Here is a 16,119-nt window from a genome sequence, read left to right as displayed (position 1 = left end):
GCTGGTTGAGGTGGAGCTAGTTTTCATTACTTTATACACAGTTAGAATCCAGTGGTTTCCAACCTAAAGGTTAACCTCCTCTAAAGGATCAACAAATAAAGCATAAAATACATCATTTGGTCAGTTAACTATTCCAGGTTTAGCATATTTAGTTGAGAATCATTTGCAATAATGATTTGTGTATTGAAAAAGTTAATTGTTCAGCAAGATGCATCTCCTCTTCTTCAATTAGAGATAGTGTGGTTATTTTTTACTTTAGTTTTGCAGATTTTGCAGAAATGCAATGCAACAATAAAAGACAATAAGGTCATTCTCACGTTCTTTGGTTGCTGTTGAAACAGTCTGAGAGGTTGGACTTGTGTCCTTCATCGCCACTCTCCTCCATCGACCCTCAGTCATCTTACTGCTGCTTTCATTGCTGACATCTTTAACTTCATCATCCTCTCCTGTTGAAGGGTCAAAGCCAGCAAATATCAGATTAACTTAATTAGTTAGTTTCCTATTTTATTGACATTGTTGGAATTCAAATATATTACTGTTAAAATCGATGTTACTGTACAATGACATTTTTCATTAAAATATTACCTTTCTCATTGTTTGCAGATGGTACAGATGTGATTTCAGACTCTCCTCCTGTGTTGTCATCATTCTTCTCTGAGTGTTCACCTTCACCAGGTTCATTCACTGGATCACACTAAGAAAACAGATCATTTCATTTAACCTTTAGTTCACCTGGTTAGAGCATCTGAGATTAAGAATGTCTTCATTAGTAAGTGAGCCAAGAAAACAGCAACAAGATAAATGTACAACACTCAAATCAATATCACACAGTGATGCACCAATTCAGTAAAAGACTACAAAAAATAAAAACACGGTCAAATTATATGCACAGTTTAAATCTTTGTCTGGGAAGAAGTGTTTATTCAGGTGTGAGACTTCAAATCTGATCTGACTAACCTCAGAAAATAGAGTTAGTTTTAGAAAACAGATGCTCTATAATGATGATCACTAATGAAGGTGAAACAATCTCATCTTTACCTTGATTTCAGCTGAATTCTCCTCCAACTCCTCTACTGCAGAGTTACATGAGAAACACAGATTGCACAACATCAAAATAAAAAAAAACATTGGATTAGCTAACCATCCTATGTTCATTATATTTAATACATTTCAGTGTTGGATTAAAAAAAAAAAAAATCATATGGAGGGATGTCTTGAGGTCCATTTTTTATATGCATATGTTGTTTTTGTTATATGTTTTGTTTTTTGTTGTTTTGTTTTTTCCCCTTTTTCCTTGGCTCAGGAGTCACGTCAGACCTGGCAGAGTTTCTGCTCCTTTTTCTTTATGACATGACAACTCAGGGTAAGAATCTTCGCTTTATCTCCTGGAATCTGAAGGGCGCCAACCAGTCTATTAACAAGGTAATGACTCATTTAAAGCAACTCAGGGGTGATAATTTCTTTCTACAGGAAACTCACCTCTGCTCCTCAGAGGTTAACCATATCAAGCGACCCTGGATAGGGGATGTATTTCATTCTAAATTCCCAGTAAGGGCAAGGGGAGCGGCTATTCTTATACATAAGGGTGTTCCATTTGAGTTATCAAAGTCCATTGAAGACCCTAATGGTCGATTTGTAATTATTTCTGGTAGATTATGTGGCATGCCTGTGGTTATGGCCTGTGTCTATGCACCTACCTGGGATGATGATAAATTCATTTCAAGCTTTTTCTCTTCCCTCCCTAAAGTTGATGACCACTACTTAATTATTGGTGGCGACTTTAATTTAGTTCAAGACCCCTCCCTTGATAGGTCTTCCTCTAATCCTCAGGTGCTATCCAAATCATCCAAAGTCCTTGATACATATAAGATCAGTTTAGGTTTATTTGACCCATGGAGAGCTAAATCCCATTCGAGCAAAGCTTTTTCCTTTTTTTCACACGTCCATCACTCATTCTCTCAGATTGATTTTTTTCTCTTGGATAATTATTTTTTTCTCAGAAGTTCTCTCACTCATGTGAATACCATAGCATCGTTATTTCAGATCATGCCCCCGTATCTATTGAGATTGGCTTTTCTAGCCGTGTCCCCCCCTCTAGACGGTGGAGACTCAACTCCTCTTTGTTAGCCCAAGCTTCTTTCAAATAATTCCTCCTTTTGCAGATCTCCCTGTTCTTTGACACTAATGATTCTCCAGAGATCTCTAGACGCACTCTATTGGAAACGTTTAAGGCGTTTATGCGTGGGCAAATTATATCATATGTCTCAAACTTAAAGAAGGCAGAAAGGGAGGAGTCGGAGGCACTCACCAAGGAAATATCTAGAATCGACAATTTATATGCCTTGGCTCCCACCCCTGCTCTTTATAAAGAACGCATTCAGTTTCAATCCAAATTTGACTTGTTCTCCTCTAGTAAAACACAGAAGCAGTTATTCCTAGCTAAACAACATTTCTTTGAGTCTGGGGATAAAGCGGGAAGGTTATTAGCACATCAGGGACGCACAGCCAAACTATCCAGGTTGATTCCTAAGATCAAATCCGCAACAGGTGTAGTTACCTCAGATCCCGTCGAGATTAATGGGATATTTAGTTCTTTCTACTCAAACCTCTACTCGTCACAATGTTCTTCAGATGTTTGGGATGGTGATAACCCTCTAGATAAGATCGTCTTCCCTAAAATAAATGTGGATTTGGAAGTACAGGAGGCGGTTATGTCACTTCAGAGTGGTAAAAGTCCAGGCCCGAATGGGTTCACTGCTGAGTTTTTTAAGCTATTCTCCGACACTATTGCTCCGGCCCTACAGAGAATTTACAATGAATCCTTTGCTGAACGTCATCTGCCTCCCACTCTGTCGGAGGCCTCCATTTCTCTCCTGCTTAAAAGTGACCCTCTCTTGTGTGGTAGCTTTAGGCCCATCTCCCATTTAAATGTCGACCTAAAGATCCTGTCAAAGATCCTAGCCCAACGCCTACAACGGGTCCTACCAAGTATAATAACAACTGATCAAACGGGTTTCATGCTTGGAAGGCACTCATTTCATAACACAAGGAGGCTCTTAAATATCATTAGCTCTCCTTGTTTGAACATTCCGGAAGTGATAATCTCATTAGATGCAGAGAAGGCCTTCGACAGGGTGGAATGGAGCTTCCTTTTTTTTGCTCTGCAGAAATTTGGTTTCAATCCAGAACTTATATCCTGGATAAAATTGCTTTACACCAGCCCAGTCGCCTCAGTCCACACAAATGGACTCCAATCTGCCCCATTTCCCCTTCATCGTGGAACTAGACAGGGTTGCCCTCTTTCCCCCCTCTTGTTTGCTATAGCTATCGAACCCCTAGCCATCTGGTTGCGTCAAGAGGGTGGGTTTGAGGGAATCACTAGAGCTGGGAAAATTCATAAGCTATCGTTGTATGCCGATGACCTCCTTTTATACATGTCTAATCCAGCGGCCTCTCTCCCTGTGGTTCTAAGTATCTTTGACAAATTTGGATCTTATTCAGGCTATAAACTTAACCTCCACAAAAGCGAACTTCTTCCCATCAACTCTCTGGCTAAAAATATACCCCCGTCTTTTTTCCCTTTCAAATATGCTACAGATGGATTTAAATACTTGGGGGTGTATGTGACTAATCCAATTAATCGACTCTTCTCCAAAAATTTCTCTCCTCTCCTTGAGAGGTGTAAATTAGACTTCGATAGATGGTCTGGTCTCCCACTGTCCCTAGTAGGTAGTGTTAATTTAGTAAAAATGGTTGTTTTACCCAAGTTTCTATACTTTTTTTCACATATCCCCATCCTTATTAAAAAGTCATTTTTTAGATCGCTTGATCAATTAATAAGCTCCTTCCTCTGGGGCAATAAAAATCCGCGCATCAGAAAATCAGTGCTACAGCTCCCAAGGGTTCTTGGTGGCTTGGCATTGCCCAATTTCTTACATTATTACTGGTCCTGTAATGTCCATAAACTTCTATACTGGATTCACAATTCAGCAGATGAGGAGCGGCCTATTGACACCCCAGAGTCCGGTCCCAAAGATTCTTGGGAGCAAGAACTTGGAATCACTCTACCTGATGATTATTGGAAATGAGTCTTACGGCTAGTTCATTCCTCTTCAATCTGTGCAAGACACGGCCTCTTACAGTGTAAGGTGGTACACAAAGTTCACTATGCTAATTTGAGGCTGTCTCGGATTTACCCCAATGTATCTGACTCCTGTAATAGGTGTAAGCATTCCCCAGCTGACCATTCCCATATGTTCTGGCTCTGTCCCAGGCTTGCCACATTCTGGTCGGAAATCTTCAAAACTCTTAGCACAGCATATGACACTGTTATCTCTCCTGAGCCTCTCTTGGCTTTGTTTGGTGCCCCTTTGCAGCCTTTTTCTTCCAAAGTCATGCAGACCGTTCTTGCCTTTGCCACCCTGCTGGCCAGGCGTCTCATACTCCTTAGCTGGAAACACCCTCGACCTCCATCTCATAGTAGATGGGTGAAAGAGATGTTCCTGTCCATTAGACTTGAAAAGCTCAGATTTTCCCTAAATGGCTCCTTAAACGCATTTGAAATAACTTGGAGACCTTTCTTAAACTGTATTGAATCTTTAGCATCTCTGCCTGACAGTGACGACTCATTCATCTATTTATTTCCGTATTTTCCTTATTTATTTATGTATCTGTTTTGTTTTGTGAATTATACTATTCACATGTCAATTTTTGAATCGGGGGAATGATGAAAGTATGGAAGCCCTGTCTGTTGCATGGAACTGTTATGCTGTTGCCTGTGAATTTGCTCCCAATAAAGAAAGTTAATAAAAAAAAAAACATTGAAGTTTTATAATTCTTCTCAGTTGCTTTTGCACAAACATGATCTACAAATCGTGATTTCTTAAAACACTGTGTGCACTCAAAGCTATATGTGTTTTTCACACAACAGTTAATGCATTTCTTGTTGCTCTTAAACAAAAGTCAAATATTTAAGTAGAATTGTATCCTTAATGATCCAGTGATGCTCTGCGTTAGCCTCTGGGATCAATGTGGACTAAAGGGTTTTTCTAATGATCTGTATAACTCTCAAGAGGTGTTAAACAGTTCCTTATTTTGTAAATCCTTTTATGTAAAATGTTCATATTCAAATCTTGGTGCATCTTGTTGTCAAATTTGGTTTGGAGATGCAACTTCTCAGCCATCAAAAACTGTACACAGCTGGGGGAGATACTGAGCTTTTCTACCACAGTTACATGGACCAGGCAGACATCATAGATGGACAATAGCCTGCTCACACAGAAGGGACTATGTGTTATGGTTTCAGTGTTTTGCTTTGCATTTTGTTCCATTTGTTACCTGTTGGTTCATTTCCCTCATTTGGTAATTACCTCATGTATTTAGCCTCTATGTTCCCTTTGTCTTGTGTCAGATCGTTTTGTAGCCATGCCCTTGCGTTTCCTCTCTGTACCTTGTGTATGTTCCTGTGTCAGTTTACTCCTGCCTGTGTTTTGCCCGTCAGTTTATTTTTTGTGAGTTTTCCAGTCCTTGTACTGCTGTTTTTCGTTGGTAATAAATCCCTGAGTCCCACCATCTCCTGCCTGCCTGCCTGCCTCTCTCTGCGTTTGGGTCCACATTCCCTGCTTCCTCACAACACTATGTACAAATATACTGTACGTGATATACTTGGTCAGACTAAGAGGTGGTCACAAATAAATAGACAAAATAAGAACAGATACATTATAATGGCAGAGACGTGTAGGTGAGGGCTGTAACATGCAAGAAGATGTCAGCGTGTATTGTAAAGGCAAATATTTGATGGTGTTACCAGATGGACAGTAATGTTTGGATAGTCGGTATTTGATTATTCTGTACTCTCTTTGTTTAGTTTTACATTACTTTCATGTGATGAAAGAAAATGCTTCATTTCAAGAAAAGGTTCTCATTCAACATAATTTTTAATAAAAGTAGCCTACTTGTCCTGCAGAAAAATGCCCCCTATGACTGATATAGTATTATAAATAACAATATTAGATTGTTAATACTAATACATCAATATAGAAGAGGCAATTTCTTGTTGAAGCTGGTTGAGGTGGAGCTAGTTTTCATTACTTTATACACAGTTAGAATCCAGTGGTTTCCAACCTAAAGGTTAACCTCCTCTAAAGGATCAACAAATAAAGCATAAAATACATCATTTGGTCAGTTAACTATTCCAGGTTTAGCATATTTAGTTGAGAATCATTTGCAATAATGATTTGTGTATTGAAAAAGTTAATTGTTCAGCAAGATGCATCTCCTCTTCATCAATTAGAGATAGTGTGGTTATTTTTTACTTTAGTTTTGCAGATTTTGCAGAAATGCAATGCAACAATAAAAGACAATAAGGTCATTCTCACGTTCTTTGGTTGCTGTTGAAACAGTCTGAGAGGTTGGACTTGTGTCCTTCAATGCGTCACTCTCCTCCATCGACCCCTCAGTCATCTTACTGCTGCTTTCATTGCTGACATCTTTAACTTCATCATCCTCTCCTGTTGAAGGATCAAAGCCAGCAAATATTAGATTAACTTAATTAGTTAGTTTCCTATTTTATTGACATTGTTGGAATTCAAATATATTACTGTTAAAATCGATGTTACTGTACAATGACATTTTTCATTAAAATATTACCTTTCTCATTGTTTGCAGATGGTACAGATGTGATTTCAGACTCTCCTCCTGTGTTGTCATCATTCTTCTCTGAGTGTTCACCTTCACCAGGTTCATTCACTGGATCACACTAAGAAAACAGATCATTTCATTTAACCTTTAGTTCACCTGGTTAGAGCATCTGAGATTAAGAATGTCTTCATTAGTAAGTGAGACAAGAAAACAGCAACAAGATAAATGTACAACACTCAAATCAATATCACACAGTGATGCACCAATTCAGTAAAAGACTACAAAAAATAAAAACACGGTCAAATTATATGCACTTTCAATCTTTATCTGTGAATAAGTGTTTATTCAGGTGTGAGACTTCAAATCTGATCTGACTAACCTCAGAAAATAGAGTTAGTTTTAGAAAACAGATGCTGCTCTATAATGATGATCACTAATGAAGGTAAAACAATCTCATCTTTACCTTGATTTCAGCTGAATTCTCCTCCAACTCCTCTACTGCAGAGTTACATGAGAAACACAGATTTCACAACATCAAAATAAAAAAAACATTGGATAAGATAACCATCCTATGTTCATTATATTTAATACATTTCAGTGTTGGATTTAAAAAAAATAATTCTGGAGGCAATTTTACCAGGGTTGGAAGGGACACAATATCACCACAATATAACATTTAGGCCAGAATGAAACATTGAAGTTTTATAGTTCTTCTCAGTTGCTTTTGCACAAACATGAAATACAAATCGTGATTTCTTAAAATACTGTGTGCACTCAAAGCTATAGGTTTTTTTCACACAACAGTTAATGCATTTCTTGTTGCTCTCAAACAAAAGTCAAATATTTAAGTAGAATTGTATCCTTAATGATCCAGTGATGCTCTGCGTTAGCCTCTGGGATCAATGTGGACTTGGTGCAACTTGTTGTCAAATTTGGTTTGGAGATGCAACTTGTCAGACATCAGAAACTGTACACAGCTGGGGGAGATACTGAGCTTTAGCTACCACAGTTACACCAACACAGTTACACCAATTCAGTAAAAGACTATTATATGCAGTTTCAATCTTTATATGTGAAGAAGTGTTTATTCAGGTGTGAGACTTCAAATGTCAGCTGAATTCTCCTCCAACTCCTCTACTGCAGAGTTACATGAGAAACAGAGATAGAACAGGATCATGATTTGGTTTTAAATATCACTGGATCAGTTAACAATCAGCATATTTGCTGCTTTTGTGTAAAAGTTTTTTTTCTTTTTGTCTGCAAGTGATTTTATCAGGGTTGGAATGGGTAGAAAAAATAAGTCTTGCAGTTTTTCTCAGTTGCTTTGGCAAACCTTTATTCTCAAATTTAGTTTGGGGGTGCAACTTCTCAGCCGTTAAAACACATTTCCACCACAGGGTTGTTGTATCTTTTGATGTATTGTGATTATGGATGCATGTATTCCAGCTTATGTAATGTTCTTATGAAATAATAGATCACAGGAAGAATATATTCTGTTTAAGACAGACAGAAGCCAATGGTCTTAATAAACAAACCAACAAACAGGGGGCGACACTGAGCTTTATGTAGGTACCAGTCACTGGACATGGACCAGGCAGTTGTTAGAGACTATAACATCCAGAGAGAAATATCTGACTCTTTAGCTGCTAAATGCTCCACTATGTTGACCAGCTAGTCTAACTGTATCTGTCTGCTGTTTGGTGCTGAGCAGGTACTGTACAGGGCTCTTAGAACTTGTTAAACTAGACTAAAACCTCACTTCTTTGATTTGGCTGAAACACTGAGGAATCCATTGTTTCTTCTTCATGGTCCAGCTGCCCTTTATTTTCTTTCTGCTCTTCTTTTTCATCACACATCACTCCACTGTAGCAGTGGTGATCATTTTCAGAGACCATTATGTCTATTTTTTCCAGCAGATCTATTATCTCTTTTTCATCCATCATACTTCTTGTACATGTGTGGAATCTTTTTTCAACAAAACTGCTGTTTGCTCTCAGGTCTGTCAGGGCACTTTCAGAGTTTTCCCCTGACTTATGAGTCACAACTGTCATTACATAAGCAAGTGATCCTTTCCCAAAAGCTTTTTCTAACCACTGCAGTTCTGAACTGTAATGGCTGGTATGCCGACCATTTGGTAACAGGAAGAGAAATGCATGAATTTCCTGATTCAATGGGAATTCATCAATGTTTTGTAGACCAAGCATGTTAATGACGGAGATGTGCCGACCACACAAATCATACAGTTTGGTTGAAAACTGTTCCACATTAGTTTGTCCGTCATGGTCAAGTAAGATGTTTTTTGATCCAATCTCAATGGAATTTTTGTCACCAATTAACACAAGTGTGAGTTTAGGTATCACTGAAACAAAATTAAAAAAACATCACTTTGTAACCCTGCAGTAATCACATTATTCTCAAAGTTAAAGTTTGCAATAACAATATAAGAGGTAATTCAGAATTATTTTGTTTTACTTTTTTAACGTAATTGAAATATAATCTATGAAATCAATGTTATTGTACAACTTAATTAAAATGTTACCTTTTTCATTGGTCACAGAAGACTTGATTCCAGACCCTCCTACTGTTGTGCTTTCATTATTGGAGTGTTCAGCCTCACCAGGTTTATTCATTGAATTATACTAAGAAAACAGACAGCTTTATTTAATCTTTAGTTCACTGAATTAGACCTATTGAGATTAAAATATTCTGTTTTAGTGGTTACAAGGCTCATAAACATGAAGAAAAACACAGCAAATGATGATCAACAATACACAGTGACACACCAATTCACTAGACAATATCAAATAAATAAAACATTCTTTGAATTCTCACATTTCTCAATTCTATCCACATGGATCAACAGTCAACTTCCCATAAAAATGGGGCTAAGAAAGACACCATGAATCAATAGCATCTGGCTGCTAAGAAATGTAGCCTCTGGCAGTGGTGGAATGTAACTAAGTACATTTACTCAAGTACTGTACTTAAGTACAAAGTTGAGGTACTTGTACTTTACTTGAGTCTTTTCTTTTCATGCCACTTTCTATTTCTACTCCGCTACATCTCAAAGAGGAGTATTGCACTTTTTACTCAACTACATAAATCTGACACCTTTAGTTACTAGTTACTTTACAAATTAAGATTTTTGTACACAAAACACATGTAGTTTATAAAAGGTTTTACAATACACAGGCCTACAAGTCTAGCTGAAATGATCAGCTGATTAAACACTTGACAGATCTATTTGGATTGTTTCCCGTTTCTAAAATGGGAGGATTTTTCTGCATTGAGTACTTTTACTTTAAATACTTTAACTACATTTTCCTGATGAAACTTATACTTTTAATTAAGTAACATTTTCAATGCAGGACTTTTACTTGTAACAGAGTATTTTACAGTGTGGTATTAGAACTTTAACTTAAGTAAAGGATCTGAATACTTCTTCCACCACTGGCCTCTGGCATCATTATTCTATAAATAAATCAGATATATCCATTATGACCCTGTATGTCCTGGGGATAGGTTGAGAGTTTTAATTATTATTATTATTATTATTACTATTATTATTATAAAATTGTATAGTGTATTTAATTTTTAAATGTGATTGGGTGTGATTTGTAAAAAAGAATCACATCAAAAGAGAGCACGGTGAGTTAATACCCACACTAAATGCAAACAGAATCAGAATAAAATGGAGTTATCAACTTCTGGTGGAGTTAAAGTCAGTTAAATTCGAGACTGAAAATTTAAACAGCTCCGAATGCTGAATGTCTGGATATGAGATGTGAACTGACATACTATAACATAGACTTAGCTGATGGCTAATGAAGGAGAGAGATCTTACCTTTACTTTGGTTTCAGCTGAACTCTCCCCCATCTTATCTATTACAGGGAAATATAAATGGAAACAATTATTTGGTAACTTAACTAACAACATATATCTCCATTGAGGGCAGGGGCGGATCTACCGGGGTGGCATAGGGTGGCAACTGCCACCCTAAAAGAAAGCCTTGCCACCCCTGCTGCCACCCCAGTTGGCAGCAACGAATTACGGTAAAAGTTATGGCCAATTTGACAATTTACGAGCGTGCGTCTCCAATGTCCGACTGCAGTGAATGCAGCATAAGATGACGCCAGAGCTGAGACAGCCTGTTTTGTTTGGAAAACTGAGTGGCGCTAAGCGAGGGAGCCAGGAGTCGCGATGAATGGAGACACAGGAGGAAAGAGGTCAAAACGGATTAACTATCTATCAAGAAATGAAATTATAACGAAAGCACAGTGCTAGCATAGTTGCGATGCTGATTTTGAGATGATAAAAATCAAGTTGAAGAACGTTATTTCGCCAACTATACAATGTTACTTAGGGTCTGACGTTTGTTCTGTGTAAAGTAGGCTACAAAAGCTAATATTGATTCAACGTCTGTCAAGGAAAACATCGTTACTTTGAATCTTACAGAAATCAAGAGGAAAGGTAGCATATTCAGTTTTTGTCTCCAAAGAGAAAGGCGAGAGAAATAGAAAATGAACAATTGAGCAAGGTAGATTGAGAAGATGTGGTGGAAGGAGAGAGAAAAGAAGTGGAAGGAGAGAGGGAAGAGGTGGAAGGGGAGAGAAAAGGGCAACAGAAACGTGACAGAGACAGAATACAAGGCCAAGGCGACCAGGGACAGGAGGAGGTGGGAGAAGATCACAGCGGTGAAGATATGGAGGGAGAGCATCACCGAGAAGAGGAGGAGGGAGAAAGCGAAGAGGAGGAGGGAGAAAGAGAAGAGGAGGAGGGAGAAAGCGAGAGACAAGAGAACGTGCAGGGCTCAGACAGTGAAAGGGAAAGCAGAGTGCCTCCAACCATCTCCAGTCAAGCTGGTCCACACGGTATGGAAACTGTTGATGCATAGTATACTAAGTTAGATATGAATAAGAACAACAAATGACAAAGCTTAAATATGAATAATTAGGGAAAGTTGTCAGTGTGAAAGTTTGATGAGATGGGGAGAGGAGTTTTTATATTTTGTGTAGAATGTATTTTAGATCTATTGCTCAGATTAAATAAAAAAAATAAAAAAATATATAAATAAAACAAAAAATAAACAAATGAACCTAAAAATACTCTCCCAGGCTAAAATGTTAGTACAGTCTGATGGTTAGAACTAATCAATGCCAGTTCCTAATTTTGTACAACTGCTGCCTGCAACGCTTCCTCTCTGACACAGTCCAAAACTGTTTGCTTCCCCTCTCACACATCTGCCACTCATCACCTGGGTCTTACCTTAATGCCTTTCCTGTGACAATGCCCCTTCCTTCTATCATACTTCTATATCTCCTATTAAGTGAGATCACATTTTACGGTCACTTATTCCTAATATGAACTGTTTCAAATGAAACCCCAAATGCAGGACATTGATTGCATGAGATGAAGTTTGTCTGTATGAGTTTGTAAATGGCAGCCTGTGCCCTTTTGTAGTGTGTACATACTATTTCTCATCAAACTGTGATAACTGATTAAATTCAGTAAATATACATCTGACATATGTTGCCACCCCTCAAAAATTCCTGCCCCCCTCTCGCCACCCCAGAAATATTTTTCTAGATCCGCCCCTGATTGAGGGTTTATTTTCTATTTTACAGATTGCAGTTTTACCTTTCTCATTTGTCACAGATGGGACTGCAGACATGATTTTAGACGGTTCGGCATCTGTTGTACCGTCATGGTCCTCCTCCTCCTCCATCTTGTCTTCTTGCTTCACAGAATCACAGGACAAAGACATTCAGATTACTGTACTGCACCATTGGGAAAAATGTAGTTTGGCTAGTTTAAGTGTGAAAGTAAAGATAATATTGATGCACTTTGTTCAGATTATAAGAGGTTAAAAGATGAGGCCTTCAAAAATCATTTCTTTACAAATTTCACACTGAGCAGGGTATTAGAAACAGAGGAGTTGATCAGTAAATTATAGCCTACATTTTTAGTATTATGTAGTATTTTTATCTGGGTTGTAACCATGAGATTTAAATGTTGTTAAGCCAATTTAAATCTCAGTAAAAAATGATAATGACGCTCTTTGTTCAGACAATAAGAGCACAACAATGATATCCTCTACCTCTTAGATTTTTACACTGACTTGTGTTTAAAATGTGTGTGTGCAGTGTTAAAAATAAAGGAGAAAGAATAAAAAATGTGCACGTGTAGAAAGATTTTCAGATACACTGCGGAGTGTACAGGAGTACAATAAGTGTATGTGTGCAATGTATAGTCAGCAAAACTTAATAAAATAATAATAATAAACCTTCACAAAAGTTTGTTGTTTGTTGTATGTCAAAATGTCTGTTGTCTTTTTATGAAAATTACAACACAGAGTAGAAAAGACTTAAAGGAGAAATAATTAGTGTGTTTGTTAGAGTTCAATACTATGTGAATAAAAACTTTGTTGAACTAACCTTTCTTTTGTGTTTCTGGGTTCTTCCTGGTCTGTAGATGAAGCTGCCTTGTTATGAATCCTGCCAGTCACTGTCCTATATAGAGAGATCAGAGTATTATAACATCTGATTATAACATATAACATCTAGGTGTGCCCATTACAATCTCCTCCCACCTGATCTCAACAAATGTGGCGTGATAGGTAAAATGATCTGGGCAATCCCAGGTGACCATTTATTTTAAATCGGGGAAGGCAGATGTGAAAGGGAAAGTATTCCTGCCTTAACTTTTCCTGAAACCATGTGACTTCAAGGAAAATGATGTTGAGGTTCATGGAATTTACATATAGACAGTCTTTTTTCAAAGATTATTTTTTGTGCATTTTTTATTTGTACAGGACTGCTGAAGACATGAAGGGGGATAGAGAGGGGGAATGACATGCAGCAAAGGGCCGCAGGTTGGAGTCAAACCTGCAGCCGATCTGTTGAGGAGTAAACCTCTATATATGGGCACACGCTCTACCAGGTGAACTACCCAGGTGCCCAATATTCACATAGTCTTGACCTCCAAATAAACAAACTTACACTTCATTTTTAATTTTCATACAAAGACAACAGGCCATTTGACAAACATGTCGACATGTCAATAAGTTTGCTTGCTGACTACAGTGCACACATACACATACTGTACTCCAGTATCCTATGTCTGTTTTACTTCTTTATTCTCCCCTGTTCTACTGGGAATCTGAATTATCTCTCAAATGTAGCTCAGCGCAAATTCTTTCAGGAAGACCTAACAAGTAATCAGTCCCTCTTAAGCGAATCAGTTCACCTTCTGATAATCCAATCAGGATCGGCCAAGGATCCCATAGGCCAATCACAGCGTTACATCACTGTTTTAAAAGCTGCTTCTCTCCCCATGCTATCAGCTGTCATTTCAGGAAGACGTCGTCCCTCCTCCTCCCCTTCCGCCTCCCATCCTAGTGGTTTCTCCGGCTGTCGCTCCGATGCCTTCTCGGTCTAGTTTCCGGCTTTCTCCGCCACCACCGGTGTCTGGATTCCATCGGGGGTTACATCTTGGTTACCTACCCCTACATTAAATTTATTAATATATTAAATGTATTAATAACGATGGAGTTCAATCTCCAAAACATTGTACACTACATGCTGTTGTAACTTAAACCTTTTGCGTATCTGCAAACAAGTCTCTCCTGATTGAATTACTGCAGTGTAACTCAAAATATTTCTCCTATATTTCAAACACTGCACTTCTAAATAAACACAACTCACAGTGTAAGAATCTAAGAGGTAGAAGATATAATATTTTAGCTCCCCACCACCCCTACCACACACCTTCACCCCTACCCGATTCCAAATTATGGTTTTAATGACTTCATTACTGATCTTTAGCACGTTAGAACACACAGCATTAAGCTATCCATTATACTTATTTATTTATCTATTTATTTATTTTTGTATATGTACCTTATCTTTAAATTGTCCTTTTTATGTGTTACTCTTCGTGCCTTTTAGTTGCCCCTCTGGGACAAAAAAAGTTATTTGAATTCAACAGAATGGTCTCAACAAAGTGTGTCATTATCATTTTCACTGTGACATTTAAACTGACTGAACATTGGAAACTCATGGTGACAACACATGCAAAAACTACACTACTTAATACTAAGAATTTAGGCTATAATTTACTGATCAACTCCTTTGTTTTAAATATTATCCTGCTCATTTGAAAATGAAAGTGAGTCATTATCATCTCTACTTTCACATTTAAACTAGTTGAACAACATTTGAGGACACCACCCGGACATTTGGCTGAATAACATCCTCCTCAGGACTGTTTGGGCTAACAAACAGTTTCTCTGCTTGATTCAATGTTTCGCTGGCTTGATGCCCATGCTCAAAGCATGAACACCTAAAGCAGTGGCGGATCTAGAAAATTTTACATGGGGGGGGCAAAGGGGTAGCGAGAGATCTTGGTAGGGTGGCAGGGGAAGACGGTACTTGGGAACCCCCATACGTAAACTGCTATGCCCTACTACGCCCCGCGACGCCCTGCTATGCCCTAAACTGCTACAACTATTATTTCTAGTCATAGTTCCATTATCTTTTTTGTTACTACAATTACCATTATTATGAATCATAATTCTCTATATCTGTATATCTGTATCCATCTGTATCTAACCGGCAGCGGCCACCAAGACCCTGGGTCTGTCTGATGTTTCTGCCCAAAAGGAAGTTTTTCCTCGCCACTGTTGCACCAAATGCTTGCTCTTTGGAGAATTGTTGGGTCTTTGTAACTTAAAGAGTGTGGTCTAGACCTACTCTATCTGTAAAGTGTCTTGAGAAGAGTGAACTGTTGTTGTATATGTAAATATTTACATATCTAACCCTATAACATATACAACAGAATGGAAATAGCCAAAAACTGAAAACACGTCATGTCACGAAATGTTATGTTACTGTACTGCAATTTATATGTAAGGAGAATATAAACCAACCATATGGTCCAGGGGTTACTGCAGCCTCCTCTTCCTCTCTGTCATCTTCATCCTCCTGATCACTCTCTGCCTCTGTCCCTCTCTCTGAACCTGCAGCCTCCTTTTCATCCCTCACAGTCAATTCTTCCTTTCCCTCTTCTCTTTCACTCATTTCTGCATCTCCTTCTGTGGTCTTCTCCTGCTCTGACCTGCCTGGTCTCTCCAGTTTACTGTCTTCTCCTTCTTCATTTCCCTCCTCCTCTTCCTCCTGTGCACATCTCAGGATTTTCTTGGCTGGCAATATCCCCACTTTTAGGCTTCAGCTAATATCTCCAGCTACTCTGGCCTGCAAAAGTCAAGATGTGAAAAGCTATTACATTAGACTGTATGGCCCTGTAGCTAATAAGTAGCCTAACAAACATAACATCAGACGAGATTTATTACATGCACACATCAGTTATGTTTAGACTAGCCTTCTTAATCCCGTTGTATTTGTTGCTTTCCCAGTTTGACAGTAAAGGATGTCACCTGGTTTAATTTGTGCAGCCATACTGCCGTGATATGTGAGAGGAAG

General features: G+C 38.3%; 1 pseudogene; it reads right to left on the bottom strand.

The window, feature by feature from the left end:
- Nucleotides 1–16,119, bottom strand: part of LOC120573863 — a 53,882-nt pseudogene that overhangs the window by 13,911 nt on the left and 23,852 nt on the right.

Source organism: Perca fluviatilis, chromosome 15 (genome assembly GCF_010015445.1).
Source record: "Perca fluviatilis chromosome 15, GENO_Pfluv_1.0, whole genome shotgun sequence".
In the NCBI taxonomy this organism is placed as follows: Eukaryota; Metazoa; Chordata; class Actinopteri; order Perciformes; family Percidae; genus Perca; species Perca fluviatilis.
This window is presented reverse-complemented; position numbering and strand designations above follow the sequence as displayed.